The sequence below is a fragment of the Marmota flaviventris genome, chromosome 5 (genome assembly GCF_047511675.1).
Source record: "Marmota flaviventris isolate mMarFla1 chromosome 5, mMarFla1.hap1, whole genome shotgun sequence".
NCBI lineage: Eukaryota > Metazoa > Chordata > Mammalia > Rodentia > Sciuridae > Marmota > Marmota flaviventris.
The window spans coordinates 158,197,859-158,213,854 of NC_092502.1; the positions used below are offsets into that span (position 1 = coordinate 158,197,859).

General features: G+C 41.6%; 1 protein-coding gene across 2 annotated transcripts in view; it reads left to right on the forward strand.

The window, feature by feature from the left end:
- Positions 1–15,996, forward strand: part of Sema5a (semaphorin 5A) — a 450,631-nt gene that overhangs the window by 134,298 nt on the left and 300,337 nt on the right. The window lies entirely within an intron of this gene.

Genomic DNA, 15,996 nt, shown 5'->3' on the forward strand with positions numbered 1-15,996 from the left:
AGACTCCGGTGTGAACTAGAGACTCCTTTTGCTTCTGCTTAGGCCGTCAACGTTATTGAAATATGGGCTGAGATGCATGTGGAAGGCAGCCATGGTGCAGACAAGATGGAGAGTCCATATGCAAAAACTCACCTCCAAAATTGGAGGTGAGCTAGGAAGATTTATTCAACTCTGGAGCCCCTCAACATAAACAGTAGCATAGCAGAGTACATGCCGAGGACACGACCTTTGATTTCTACTTTTCTGTTGTGAGCCATTCATTTCCACAGTGACTATTTATTTTGCTTGTGCTAGATTACTAGTTCAGTGTGCATGAAGGTGGAGCATGACTTTTGGAGTGGTGCTGTAAGCTATTTTATTTATGGTTACACTGTGTACATAGTCTTTCAAATTATCACAGGATGAAATGAGAAATGTCTTTATGAAAAAAAAAAGAAGTCCAGATGGAAACTGTCATTTGATATAACTCAAGAATAAATATAAGGAGCAGTTAGAGAACACTCTGTAGTAGAAATGTGGGCAGCTGGTGTGTCTTTTTTTTTTCCCCTTGCAGATTGTTTTATTTACTTCTTTATAATTGGTAAAAAGAGGAGCCTGGCAGATTAAAGACAAATGAAATGGAAATTCCAACACTGGAGAGGTGGACTTCTGGAGGCCGAGGACATCAGGCAGTGAAATGGCCCCAGGAAAAGGGGACAACGTATTTTGAGAACATGAACAAAGAAACTAATTCTTTGGATCCTATGTTGCACCAGAGAAAATTCATTAGTTGCACATACTTCATTATTAATGAGATCCCAGTAATTTTTGGAGTTGATTGTTATTTTTCTTATGAAGTGTTTGCTTTCTTAACATGTAGACCCTCAAGATATTATGGTTTCTTTTGTCTGATTACTATAGGTTAGTGCATGCTTATCTCTTCCTTATACACTTTTTTTATTTAATAAACTAAAGACACAAGAAAATAAAATTCTAGTACTTTTAATTTACGGTTTCTAAAAAGAAAGACATTCTCATAATAAAATGGTACCTGAAAGAAATTTTCTGTACCAGGTAATTATTTTTATGTATGTGTTAATAGAAATATATATATATATATATATATATATATATATATATATATATATATATATATATATATATATATAACTTTTAAAATCAAGATTGCATTGTACCTGGTTGTAGGTGGAAAAAAAGAAAAAAAAACTCTAAATTAGGGTACAGAATCACACTTAATCTTATTTGGAAACCAGAGAACAATAGGGATCTTGCTTGTTGGCTTGACCACAGGGTTCCCTGTCTCTCCTCCATCTGGAGATTTTGGTCTGGGTAGCTGCACGCAGGATCAGCAGGGGCCATCCTGATGATGACTCAGCCTCATCATGCCTGTGGTCTCAGGCTGTGGAGGTCTCATTCTTCTGCCAGTGGTGGTTAATGATTTCTCAACACCTCCTCAAGGAGAGAAGTTGTTTTTCCACAGGGAAAAACTTAGTCATGGGAAGGTTGAAGACATGGGGGTCTGAAGAGCAGCAGGTAAGTCGGTTAGGGAGCTGCGGCTGGAGAACCCCCTCCACTTGCAGAGGAGCTCCCTTTGTGGGTGTGGTTTGGGGTCAGAGCCCCTGGGCTAGGTGTGACCTCAGATGGAGGTACTGAGGGACTGGGCATTTCAGCTCTTGCTTAGCCGTGGACTTTAGCCTGGCAGATCACTGAAGTGTCTGTTATGCGGTTATTAACTCAGTTGCCCAGGGGTTTAGAATCCTTAGATGAGAGGTACAACCTGACCTGTTGGATTTCACTGTGGGATATTTGACTTCGGGTAAATGATTTTCCTTTGACTTTCAAATTAATTTCATGTGTCTCCAGCCATCGTCGTCTCAATTGTTACATGTGACACCACAATTTTGTGTAGAAACTCTAGTTGACCTTGAGCCAGGGTGCAGAAGGACAATTGAAGGGCATCTCTTTGGCACCAGGACCCCTGGCTCTGGTTTCAGCTTTGCCACCAACCTACTCGGTGGCCTGGCAAATCCTCTCCTAGGGCCTCAGTTTCCATGTCTATGAAAAGAGGAAATTGTAGCAAAATTAGTGGTTCTTTTTTAGAGTATGTTTGGAGGAGATGCAGATGGGCTCAAGAATTTTGGAAACAGGATTTCATATTAAAAAGAAGTTGAAAATCAGTCTAATAACTGTTGCCAGAGCTCTTTTGGACTCCATGGCATTAATTTAAGAAAATAAAAGTTCAACATAAGGTTTGCCTTGGAAATGTTTTCAATATGGAGTGGGCTTCTGGGTGGAGTGGTTCAGCAATCCTAGAGAGGCTGCTGCCTGGACTCGAATGTCAGCTGTCATTTATCAACTGTGACCTTGGACACATTTTTAATGCCCTCTGCCTCAGTTTCCACACCAGTAAACTGATGATATTGATAATAAAACAATAACCTTTTATTGCACTGTTATGAAGATAAATTAGTTGGTAATTATAAAATACTTAGAACTATGCCTGTCATCTATTGGGTATTATGTTTGGGTTAAGTAAACAGTTGCTCATTCATTAGAAAACTCATTTCATAACATACTATGGAGGGAGTTTCTGTAATTTTGAATAGTTTCAATATTACTGTATATCCAGTGTGTTTGAAGCTTGACTTAAGAAATGGCTAATCTAAAAATTTGTGTGGAGGGTATATCCCAGACCAAGAGTACAAACAACTTGAGCAAACTTTGGAAATGTTGAAGTCCCAGATAGATGTAGGAGAGAGTAGGATAATTTGGAAGTACATGCTGAAGTGCGTTAGTGTGGTAAGGTACAAGGAGAGGTTCTGATTGTGATGGAGCTACAGGAGGCTTATGGGATTCCAAGCTGTGGCAGACGAGATTTCTATGTAGCAGTGATGGTGGTGATGTGTTAACAATGATGACAATGGTGATAATTGCAATGATGGGTGCTGGTGGTGGTGGCAATGGAGGTAGAGGTGATGGTGATAGTGGTGGCGAAGATGGTGGAGTTTGAGCCAGCTTTTTTGCTGCTTTGACTAAAGGACCCCACCAGAGCAATTATAGAGGAGGAAAGGTTTATTTAGGGGCTCACGATTTCAGAGGTCTTAGTCCATAGGTAGCATGCTCCATTCCTTGGGGCTCGAGGTGAGGCAGGACATCATGGTGGAAGAGTGTGGCAAAGGGAAGTGGCTCACTGATGATCAGAAAGCAGAATACAACAGACATTAGTATGGCAATATGTAAATCAATGGATGTGTAACTGATGTGATTCTGCAATCTGTATATGGGGTAAAAATGGGAGCTCATAACCCACTTGAATCAAATTGTGAAATATGATATATCAAGAACTATGTAATGTTTTGAACAGCCAACAATAAAAAATTAAAAAAAAAAAGAAAGCAGAGAGAGGTTTCCATTTGCCAGATACAAATACATACCTGGAAGCCACACCCCATGCCCACGTCCTCCAGCTCTGCCCTGTTACTTCAGTTGCCACTCAGATAATCCCTATCAGGGGATTAATTCACTAGTTGTGTTAAGAGTCTCACAACTCAATCATTTTTCCTCTGAACCTTTTTGCATTGTCTCACACTTGAACTTTTGGGGGATACCTCACATTCATGTGATGATATTGTTGATAGTGATGGTAGAGGTGTTGGTGATGATGATGGTGGTGATATTGGTGATGGTGGTGCTGGTAGAGGTGATGTTGATGTTGATGGTGATGGTGGTGGTGGTGGTATAGGTGATGACAGTACTGGTGATAGTGGTGATATTGGTTATTGTGATGGTGAGGGTTGTGGTGGTGGAGATGGTGGTGGAGGTGATGACAATATTGGGGCTGGTGGTGAAGGTGATGATGGCAGTGATGTTATTCATGGTGATGGTGGTGGAGGTTGTGAGAGTATTGGTGATGGTGGTGGTGGAGGTGATAATGGTGGTGATATTGCTGATGGTGATGGTAGTATAGGTGGTGAGAGTAGTGGTGGTGGTGTTGAAGGTGATGATGATGGTAATGTTGTTGATGGTGTTGGTGGTAAAGATGGTGACAGTATTGGTGATCATGATGATGGTGGTGGTGGTGGTGATGGTGGAAGTGATAATGGTGTAGGTGATGATAGTGGTGATGTTATTGATTGTGATGACAATGAAGCCAGAATAAGACAGGTAGTCAATATAGAGAGGTCAATCAATCAGGTCGGATCAAGAAGGCCACATTGAGCCTGGGAAGTTGGAGACTGCCCCCTTAGGGATTGAAATGCCTTCAGAGCCCTTCCTCCACCCTGTCAAGATGACCTGCCCCTGCTCCAACCTGTTGCTGAGGTAACTTATCCCAGGAATTGTCCCTCTCTACAGGAAGTTATAAAAGTTGTTAATTAATATGTCCTGGGCTGCTTCATTTGGCCCCTCCCCCTGTCCATCTGCTTCTCACCTTTTGGCCATCCCACCTGAGCATGTCCTGGGCCTAGTCATGTACATAGGAAGAAGAGAAGAAAGGGAAAGAAAGCAGGAGAACAAAGAAAGCCTAAGATATATAAGAAAGGCAGAATTCTCTCACTTCTTCGGATACCAGGATACTAGCTAAGTAACATAGACTTCTCCCAGGAGAAGTCTATGTTACTCATTTTTAAATAAACTCTGCTTTATATGCTTGCCTTGGGGTGCTTCTCTAATGTTATCCTTCAATATGTGAGGAAGCAGGACTTGTCACTGATAACCAGTGGTATCAATAATGGTGGTGGTATTGGTAGCAAGGTAGGACAGTAGTCTCTTCCTTTTCCCTGGTAACTTTTGTGCTTGAGACTCACTTTCTAGAGCTTAAAGCCATGTAGCACTGCTGTGTCATTTAAAAAGAGACATGGGGAATGACTGGAAACCAAAGAAGTTGTCTCTCCCTCTTTTCTTCATCAGTGACCCTATGAAGGTCATATCTTCTATTCTGAAGGTGCATACTTGGGTTTTAATTCTAATGCCATCTGCAGATCCAAGCCAAAACAGCCAGTTAACTGAGGGGAACAACTTCCCTGGGGGCTTCTTGGTTCCCATGCAGGTTTTTAAAATGAGTTAGATAAAGGTTTTGCTTTTAAATTTTGACAGTGTCCACTTCACTTACTAAACTGGGCTGTCCTTGTTACTATGGTAATAGAAGCACATTTTTCTGCTTCCCATTGTATAACTGATTTATAAAACCTAGATTTCATCATGGCAGAATTGTGCGTCATTGTGATGAGTATGTGTCACACTTTCTATGAGACTATATTAGCATAGTAAGTAGAAAAGAAAACTGAACTATGAAAAATGAGATCAATATTCCCAATTTATATTTGGTTTGCTTGCTATATCCTTATTTCTTTTTTAAATTTTGTATATAGTGCTGGTTCTCAATGGGAAAGAAGGTAGTTTTGTCCCCTTTTCCCCAGTGGTAGCCATTTGTCAAAGTCTGGGAAAATCACTTTGATTTTCAAGACTGTTGTCTTGGGCTACTTACCTTCCAGGGGTAGAGGTAGGTGATACCGCCACACCTCCAGCTCCCAGGAGAGCTTCCCACAACAAGAAGTCATCCTGTCCTGAATCCCAGGGATGCTGAGGCTAACAAACTCTGGTGTATGTTGTTTATGCTATGAGATGTTTGATAGAATGTATTTTCCTTCCAGAATCTCTCTTTCCATTCTCCATATTATATGACATAACATATTGTATGACAATAACTAAAATTAGTCAAAAGACTTCTTTGACCTCTACTACTACAAATCTGCTTGCATGGAGCTAATTTTATTTACTTCTTCTCTGTACGTTCTCTTGACCCAGACACTGCCAATTTATGTTAACTCAATGGATGTCTTTTGATTTTCAGCATGATATTTTATCAGTTCTTCAAAATCAATTTTTGTGTGTTTCTTCTTCCTGAATTTGATGTAGGCTCCTTAATACTTGATGAAATTTCTTTGAATTATTTTTAAAAATACATTCTAGCGCTATACATATTTTACATGCCCAATAAATACTTAATGCTTACATTTGGGGCTTTATGTATGTATGCAGGTCAAACATTTTCTTGATGTCCATAATCTTTTCGTTACAGAGAAAAAAATTGAGTGTTTCTTCTTTGTTTTTCTTTTTAAAGCAGAAATACATTCAAACCTCACTGGATTTGATTACTGACAGAAAGGCAGTTTGTTTCATGTTTGAGAAAATATTTCTAGCTTTCAACTTTTCTAGGCTTTAATTATCATGTTTATTTTAACATAAATCTGGGGTAGGATCTTTAGCAGACATTCCCACAGGCCAGCCTTTCAAAGGCCAGTGTTATCTTTATCAGTTTTGATGCCTTTGCTGAACTCAACTGTGAGGGAGTCGTTGCTGTGAGGGGCATGTTTGTATTTGGACAAACGCTGCTCTTGTGGCTGTGGCGTCCCTCTGGACAGAGCCGACTGGATTGTGACACTTTAGCCATGCTCTATTTATTTCTAACAAGTTCGTTCCTACTTTTGTGGCCACAAAAGGCAGCAGATATGCTGTAGCAGCATTATTCATGGGAACTTGGAGCCAGTTGGATAAAGGTTGGTCTCAGGTATTTACCAGTTCTGGGTAATTTGTGCTGACCTGTGGGTCCCTATCTCTGACTAGCCTCTCCTGTGAGCATGGGAAAACCTGCTTACTGTGGTGGTCTCACTCAGCCACACACCTTCCATGTGGTCAAGGAGTAGTAGGTGGTGTGAAGAGAATCAAGCATATTTGAGTCCCCCCTACCGGCCTTTAAAGAGTCATCAAAGCTAATTCATAATTGTTGATCATTGTGTACCCTTGCTAGCTTCAAACACATTAACTCATTCTCGTTTCAAAATCAGCCAGTAAGGTTGGGAGCCTGTGCTGACTTCACCCACAGAGACATGGCACTCTCAGAGCTGAAGCTACTTAGCCCTCATTTTTCTGATTGACTCAGGCCTGTCCAGCCCCCGGTACAGTATTCTTCTCTACTTCTCCACCAGAACACCATTGGCTCTGATTTTGTTTTATTCAGTCCACTCAATGGGACTGCAGGTGAACCAGGCTGGTAGAAAGTTTGTGTTGGGTTGTTGCAGGTTGGATCTGGAACGTCTCCCCTCCCCGCAATGCTCACGTGTTGAAAGCATTGTTGCCCAATGCAGCAAGGTTTACAGGTGGGGCTTTTAGACATGATCAGGGATGAAATCTCATCACTGAATTAATCCATTTGATGGACTAATAATTTGAGTGGACTCCCAGGTGGTAATTGTAAGCAGGTGAGGCATGGCTTGAGGAAGCCATTCATTGGGCACGTGCCTTGGATCATATCTGTCCCTGGTCCCTTCCTTTGCTGCTCTCTGCTTCCTGGCTGCCATGAGTAGCTTTGCTCCCCCAAATCCATTCACCATATGCTCTGCCTCACCTCTGTCCTGGAGCAATGGAGTCAGCTGACCAGGCGTTGAGACCTCTACACTGTGAGCCAAAGTAAACTTCTCCTCCTCCCAGGTGTTCATGTCAGGTACTTTGGTGACAGTGATGAAAAGTTGACTAATACATGGGCCTCCTGAATCTAGACTTTATTGCTTAAAATTAAGAAAGGTGATCAGTGGAAAGTTCGGAAAGCTCTGAGTTAGGGACAATTCATAGATGCTGGATGTTGGGAACAATTTTTACAAGAGTTCCTGGACAGAACAAATAGTGGGATTCCTGTAGGATTTTGGATCACTGGGGGGTCTCTTTTTCCATGAAGCCATTTCTGTTTGTTATTCACATTCTCAGAAAGGACAGAAATGCTATAACCAGTAGGGTGTTTTTCACACCCTGTTTTTTTTCCTAACGTGTACAAACACAGTCTCCGAGAACATTCCCGGAGCTGATTGCTTGGGCCTGTTGTTTCGTGGTGGGATAAAATAATGAATATCTTGCTTAACATTCTGTAAGTTTAGAAGTGGCTTCCAAACCACATGGCCCCTCGTTAAACTGGGCTAGAGAACATGCTCTGGAGAGCTGTTACCTTATATTCACCCTTTCTTTGGATGGCTGGATAATCTCTTCTGGAATCTAATACCTGCTCAAAAGGAGGGAGCTGGTTCATGGTTCACTGCTTGTTGATGGTCTGTGGTCAGAGCAGAGTATCCTCCTTATGTAAGTTAGCCTTTGGGGGTCACATGAGACTGTCCATCTGGAATGTCTTAGGGTTTGCTCATTCATTAGTCACTATTTTCTTCCTGTGGTCTCAAGAACTATCTATGAGAAGCTTCTCTAATCATGGTTTTGGACCTTGACAAGGGGAAATTATCTTCAAATGGTGTGTCCAGTGGGATACGGAAATGGTCCTTTATAAACGGAGCCTTTTAATCATTCATCATTGAAAATTCACATTTTAAAATATCTTGATTAAATAAGGAATATGGTGAAAATCGCATTAAGGACCTGAGCTGTGTTTCCAAATGGGTGAGTGGTGTAGCCTTGATGGAAAGATTTGTTGCTGGTAGGAGAATGTTACAGGCATCTTAGCTTCAATTTGTTCCCCATTTGTTTCTTTGGCAGATTAGGAAAAAACAAAAACAAAATAAAAAACCACGGCAGGCAGCTAATTAAAGGGTGCATCACCCCATTTCAGGGACGTGTGACAGCTGTGGGTTTCTTCTCTAGGAAAGGGGCATGAGAATCACATGTGCCTCCTATAATGGAGATTCACAGAAGGACTGAGATGTAACCACCCTTGAGTTTTATACCTGGGCCTCTGATGTGTTTCTGATCAGCTCCGATGTCAAGAGAGCTATACACATATGGTTTCTGTTTGTCTCTTCTCTCATTCTCTTCTGTTTCATTAAGCTACCTCTAGCACTTGAGCTTCTGGGCAGTGACTGGGATTATTCAGCAAAGAGGTCTGGCCTATGAGGTGGCTTAAAATTAAGGGTTCCCATCTTCAGTATGTGACAGCAGGTATGTGTTAATCATTGCATGCTAGTCACTGTGAGATGATTCAGGTAAAAATGTGATATTATAATTTTCACAGCAACCCCTAGGAAAGCGCAGTAGTATCCCTGTTTCATAGGCAATTGAGCCTTAGAGAAGAGAATTATCTTGCCTAAGTCACCCAGCCAAGCCATGGTAGGAACGTCAGTTCAAGATGCTCCATGTAGGAGCTGGGCTTCTCTATTGCTCCTGATACTTCTTCCTTTGTCACAAAAACATTGACTATACCATTGATTATACCCCTGTACATTTAAGACCTGTGCTGTATTGTAATGAAAAGGTGTTGGAGTATCTTGGCCTGTGGACTTGTGTTGGAAATTAAGTTCATAAATAGTTATATCACTATGTAAGTGGATCAGTGAAGGGCATGTTCAATGTTTTTTGAGTACAAGATGGAAGGAAGAAATAATCCCCTTGGGGAATGAGAGTGGGGAAGTATTACAGCTTTTCTGGATGCATTGGAGGTGGGCTTTTCCAACACTGGAAGAAAAGGTAGACAATTTAGAGATGGCATTCAGAACATAAAGTGCAAAGGGCAGATGGGCAGGAAAGTGCTTCTGTTTCAAGGATCTGGATGGTGGATGCAGGACAAAGGTGAGGCACAGGGTGTGAAGTGATGTGTGTGGCATTCTGTTGGAAATGCTTGGGGGCTGTCACAGCGTCAAGACCAGAGGGCCCTGGTAGAGACGTTTAAGCCATGCTGCAGAGAGGTGGAAGGAAAAGGAGAACAGTCAGGTGACCCAACCAGGCCACCCTGGAGCAGGGAGTAAAGGGCACTCACTCCATGGGGTCCTTCTAATGGCCACATACCATAGGCCTGGTTGTTTGTTGAGAACATTAAAGCATGAACCACTTTGGACCTCACCAAAACCTGGACGGGTAGCTGGTATGGGTATCTTTAGATGAGGGAAGAGAGTTGGCAAAGGTTTGTGACCCATCCAGAGTCACAGAGATAGAAGATCAAGCATATTTCAAATCCAAGTCTGCCTTATTCTAAGAAGAGCTTGAAGGACCTGTGGAATCATTACATTGGCATGGCAGAATTGAGGGTGAGGTTGGGGCATGTCTCTTCTAAGAAACCTAGAGAGAAGTGTCAATAGACTTGAGGTGGGTTGTCCAATCAGACCCTTCCAAAACCATGGTTGCATTTTACAATTAGTCCTTACCCATGAACTGCATCACCTTATAGATTGTAGGAATATGCCGATGTGTTGTGGGTCTTCCTTATGGATTGACATCAATGAAATAGAGTGGAGCAAAAGAGTGTGATTCAGGCATCTGAGTCCTGTGTGTGTGCATTTGTGTGCGTGTGTGTGCATTTGTGTGCGTGTGTGTGTTGTGTGCGTGTGTGTGTACAGGTAATTATTGTGAATATGTGGCTATGACAGTTAAGGACAGGATCCTCCATGCAGTGGATCATCGGAAACAGCTGCAATGATTTGTACTTGGGGCTGATACAGATGGGACAGGTTTGCTTTTGGTTGAGCAGAGCATGCTGACTGTGCGAGCTGGCAGCTCCAGGACACTGGTGTGGAGAGAGTGGTGATAGGAGAAGAGGCCGCTGCTTGTGATGACTGCTGTGTTTCGCTACCAACCCTGGGCCAAGGCTCATCTTTGAAATTCCTTAGGGAGACTCCCATGGAAGAGAGTTTTTCCCAGAAAATCCCCACGAGGTTGCAAATCTTGTCCAGTGGCCAAGGGATTAATCTGTACAGACATGCTTGCTAAAGATTCATAGAATTGTCATTTAGGGGAAACCTAAGTATTTTATGATCCAAGACACTGTTTTGACAGTTTGTCCCACCTTATGACCTCCTGCTGTGGGAACAGTGGAAGGACATGCAATTCTGATATTTCAGGGCTGAGAAGAGGGCCATGAGAGACTGTGGAGCCCTGGTCACTGGGAAGGTGTTAGTGATTGAGGCGCCATCCTAGGAGGTGGGGCAGTCAGTCCCTCGAATAGTTCTCTGAGGCTGTGGAAGAACATGTTCAATAATCAGGGGTGGACGTGGCAGGAAGCATTCTTTTTGCCTGACATATGGCACTATGAAGTCCACACAGTAAAATAGCAGAGCAGTTGTGGACTTATATATTGTTGAAATGACATGTCCAAGCTTTGGGGCAGAGCTTTTATGGATACAGCTCTCCACCTCTGTCCCCACTGGTTCTTCCATCTTGCTCTGTTCTTCAAAACAATGACTAATGCTGAAAAAAGTGTACTACCTTTCTGCTTTAATCACTTTAACACTGGGGAAAAAACAAAAAGCAGCTGGGAAAAGAGTGGTGATTTCTGTTACATAAGACTGGGTAAAGGGAGGTGCGTGGAGTTTCCAGGGATTGTCTAAAGGTGCATATGGCACACATTTTGGAGATAAGAATGGGTTCTTGGGCTTGGAACCAGGTGTCCACCCACATGATTATGAAGTCAATAATGGAAATAGGTTACATAAATTATGAAGCAATTTTAATGCTAGATAACAAATTGCAAATGAATTTACAATTTTAAATAATGTAACGGTGTTTAAACTAATTGTAGAATCAGTTGCTTCATGAATATGTACATGGGAACAGGCTTTGTGGGCAGCAGTACATTTCAGTCAAAAATGTCCTGTGGGCTTGATCTATTGAGCAGCACTGTCGGTTTTACATTGGTTTTTATGTGGCTCTTGAATACCAGAGCTCATCCCCTGAGCCCCATGTGCCACACAATGGGAGCCTGCTGTGAAAGGTTCTGTGTATGGAGAACTCTCTCCTTTACTTTTGGGCTCCCCACAGGATGCTACCGAGAAGGCACTAGATCCCCTCCGTGGTCCCTCCTGGGCATCGACCACTCCATGACCTCCTCTCTTTACTCCTTCCACTGGAACCAGCAATGCAGGAAGCTGCTAGCCGGACTGGGCATCTGGGATTTTTTTCCTAACAGCTTTACATGCCATAAAATTCATCTTGGTACGGTTTTAACATTTTTCAAATATTCAGAGTGGTGTAACGGCCACCATTGATTTTAGATTATTTTGATCACCCCATTAAAAATACCTTTGCCCATTAGCAGAAACTCCCCATTCCACTTCCCTGTAGCCCTGGGCTATTGCTAATCAATATCTGGTATCAGAAGAGCTGAATCATAAAATACATGGCCTCTCAGGACTGGTTCCTTGTAATTAGTGTGTTTTCAGGTTTACCCCTGGCCTATCTATTTATATTTCTGGTTGGATAGCATTTTGTTGTAGTGATATTGCATGTTTTTCCTTCATTAGTTGTGGACCTCTGGATCATTTTCACATTTTGGACTAATTAAAAATGGTGCTGCTATGAATATCCATGAATAAATTTTTCTGTGGACATATGTCCTTATTTCTCTTAGATATGTGTGTAGGAGCGGGATTGCTTGGCCCCTGGAATTCACTTTTACAGAGAGACTAACATTCCAATACTAGCTTACACTTGAAATGTAACATACATTTTATAAAGTTTAAAATGTAGTGCCTTTCTCCAATCATGATGGTACAATATTTTTGCAAAATTATCAGGTTACCTAAAGCAATTAGTCTGTATACCACTGTCGACAAAGGATTGCACAGTAGTCTTTGAATCAGACAGAGTGAATTCAAATTCTCACACTGCTGTTTTTTAAATGGCTGATAACCTGGGATGTGACAGCTGTCTTCTCTGAATCTATTTCTTGTCCACATGAAATTCAAGTCTGTGATTCTCAAACTCATAGGTTTGCCCACAGTTTTCCACTTTATTGCACACAGAAAATGGAAGGCTTGTGGGGATGCATTTGGTAAATGGCAAAAGTCCTCACTTAGAGGGCCAAAGGGATCTGTTGCTGACACCCCTGGACTGAGTTCTGCACCATCCTTAGCTGCGCAGGGCTCTTTTCTACTCCTGGTGGCTCCTCTCTGTTAGGAAAATTTTTTTTCTTGCTGTGTGGAGTCTCAAATCTTTCCATAACCTTTCCTGCTCCAATCTGTGAGAATCACCATTAACCACTAGAGAAAAATATAGGACAATAAACTGTGCTTTTGAAGGGTTATGATCTCATCGTATTTTATCTTCAGTGTGATATGTGGGAAACTCATATGATAAATGGAGAGGCTGGCTGTGGTGTTTTGGAGCAGGCTAGCTGGACTTCCATTTAGGAGGTTATGGATGGCCACCACCAATGCACTTAATTTGATCTGGAATTAGATGCCACACTGCTGTTTTATTTTCTGTAGGCTTCAGAGCATTGTAGTATTTTCTTGATTTGTACTTTTCTGCTTTCACTTCAGTCAATGGGTCAATGTGCTTCTGAGATAAAAAATTGAATTTAAATTCTAGTTTTCTACTCTGAGCAAAATCTTTGCCTTTGTGGAATTTCCTGTAGAGAAGTTGGGTGTATCATGGGGTTCTATTTTATTCTCCTTCTCAGAAGAGGAACACATAGATGCCAAGCCATAGGGAATCCTGAGCACCATGATGCTGTTACTTAGGCTGAGTTCCTTTGGGTGGTAATTGGCTCTGACAAGATAAAATAATCCTGGTCTTTTTCAAGTTAATTAAAGGTGCTTTTTGACACTATTCTCAACACTCTAGTCACGTTTGATGTCTTCAAACATGACCATGGCAGGAAGTTTACCAGACTGGACTTTGTAGAGAGCCACTTTAGTTTTTCCATGATACAAATTAGATGGAGTGCTTAAGTTCTCACTTTATCTTAATTTTTCTCTGCAGCATTCTCTCAAAAAAGAAATATTGCAATCTGCCAGTCTCTGTCTTTTGATTGATGAGTTTATCAAATATATAAAAAAGTGCTCAACGCTTCTAGCAATTAGAGAAATGCGAATCAAAACTACTCCAAGATTTCATCTTACTCCTGTCAGAATGGCAATCATAAAGAATACAGGCAACAATAAATGTTGGTGAGGATGGGGTAAAAAAGGTACACTCATACATTACTGGTGGAACTGCAAATTGGTGCAACCACTATGGAAAGCAGTATGGAGATTCCTCAGAAAATTGGGAATGGAACCACCATTTGACCCAGGTATCCCACTCCTTGATTTATATCCAAAGGACTTAAAATCAGCATACTATAGTGACGCAGCCACATCAATGTTTATAGCAGCTCAATTCACAATAGCTAGACTATGGAACCAACCTAGGTGTCCCTCAATAGATGAATGGATAAAGAAAATGTTGTATATATACTCAATGGAACATTACTCAGCTTTAAAGAAGTGTGAAATTATGCTATTTGCCAGTAAATGGTTAGAGTTGGAGAATATCATGCAAAGCGAAATAAGCCAATCCCACAAAACCAAAGGCTGAATGGTTTCTCTAATATGCAGATGCTAATTCACAATAAGGCAGGGGGCACTAGGGAAGAATACCTTAGATCAGGTAGACGGAAGTGATGGGAGAGAAGGTGAGGGGATACGGGGATAGGAAAGATAGTAGAATGAAACAGACATTTTTACTGTATGTATATACATGACTGCATGACCAATATGATTCTGCAACATGTACACTCAGAAAAATGAGAAATTATACCCCATCTATGTATGATATATCAAAGTGCATGAATGCATTCTAGTCATGTACAACTAATTAAAACAAATAAAAAAATTAAAAAATAAAATGCATAACATATTCTGGCCTATAACAGTCAAAAATGCTCATTTGAAGCACACTTGCAAAAACAGCCCTCCAAAGTACTAAAATGTATGCGAAACTGCATATTTCAGAAAGTTTCATGTTTTGGGTATATTTTCTCTAGATGTTAAGTGAAACAAAGTTATGCAATAAATGGCTAACAATTACTGTGGACTTATAGTGGGCCTCGCTGTCTTCTAAATGGTTTACTTAGGTGGATACGTGAATCCTTCTAACCTTATGAGAAAGGCACAAAAATTATCCCCACTTCAAGATGGAAAGTGCAGGCGTAGAACCTACATGTGACTGAGCTTAGATCTGCCTCGCCACAGTCATAGTTGGAGCCCAGGCCCTCTATGTCTGTAGATTTAGAGAAGTTTCAAAATGAAAGTGTGTATGTGCATGCACAGGAGCACACATTTGCAGGAGTGCACCTCTGTGGTCATGTATTTGTGGATATTCATGTGTGCATTTCTTTATGTTGTACACAGTGCTAATTTTCCAGTCAAAATATTTAATAACTTGAACATATCATTAAAATTTCTCTTAAAAATAACATCTCATCTTCTTTACCTATTTATTTGCATTGATGCACAATGTTCACAAGGTTAGATCTTGAGAAATCCATCATGCATTGGAAATATGAGTTGAATAAGAATTTAATACACCTAAGCTACCTCGCACCGTTGCTGAGCATAATGCACCATGTATATTCTGGGTTGTTTTCCTGGTGGTCTCAGGGTCGACTGGGATTGCTCTCCCTGCCCACCATCTCAGATGGATATCTGTAGCCTAGGGAAAGATCCAACTTTAAAATTTAGAGTATGCCTTTTTTTCTACTGAATGCATATCTCGTTTACCGAATCACAGAGTCACAGTCATAAGTCAAGGTATAGTGAGTTGGTGGCCATCATAGGTGCTTTGAAATCATGCTTGTGACTCATAATAATCAGACTAGGACAAATATACGTCACTGCACATCTTGGCTGAAATCTGCTAAAGCTGTACCTGGGCTTTGTCTTCATCAGGAACAGTAAGAAAGAAGACAGGAAGTGCTTGCCAAGATGGAAGGAATGTACAGAGACAGAGGCATAGCACCCCATTACTGGGAAGGGCCAGGGACCACCAGGAGGCCGGCAGGCAGGGCAAGCACTGAGCCTGGATTGGAACTCTCCAGGGAAGGAAGGGTGAGGCTGGGTAGCCACTGTGGGGAAGTTAGGATTGGAAGATCTGAAGGCTATGGGAGCAGTCACTAGGTACCTGGCCCTGGATGCAGTAGCAAGGGGCCATTTGCTAGTGTTTGAAAGTCTGGTGGAGCAGATGGTTGGAAGTGAGGGCTTTGTCTTGGTGATTTGTACCTCAAGGTGTCCTTGCAGGGGAATGAGCTGGCCC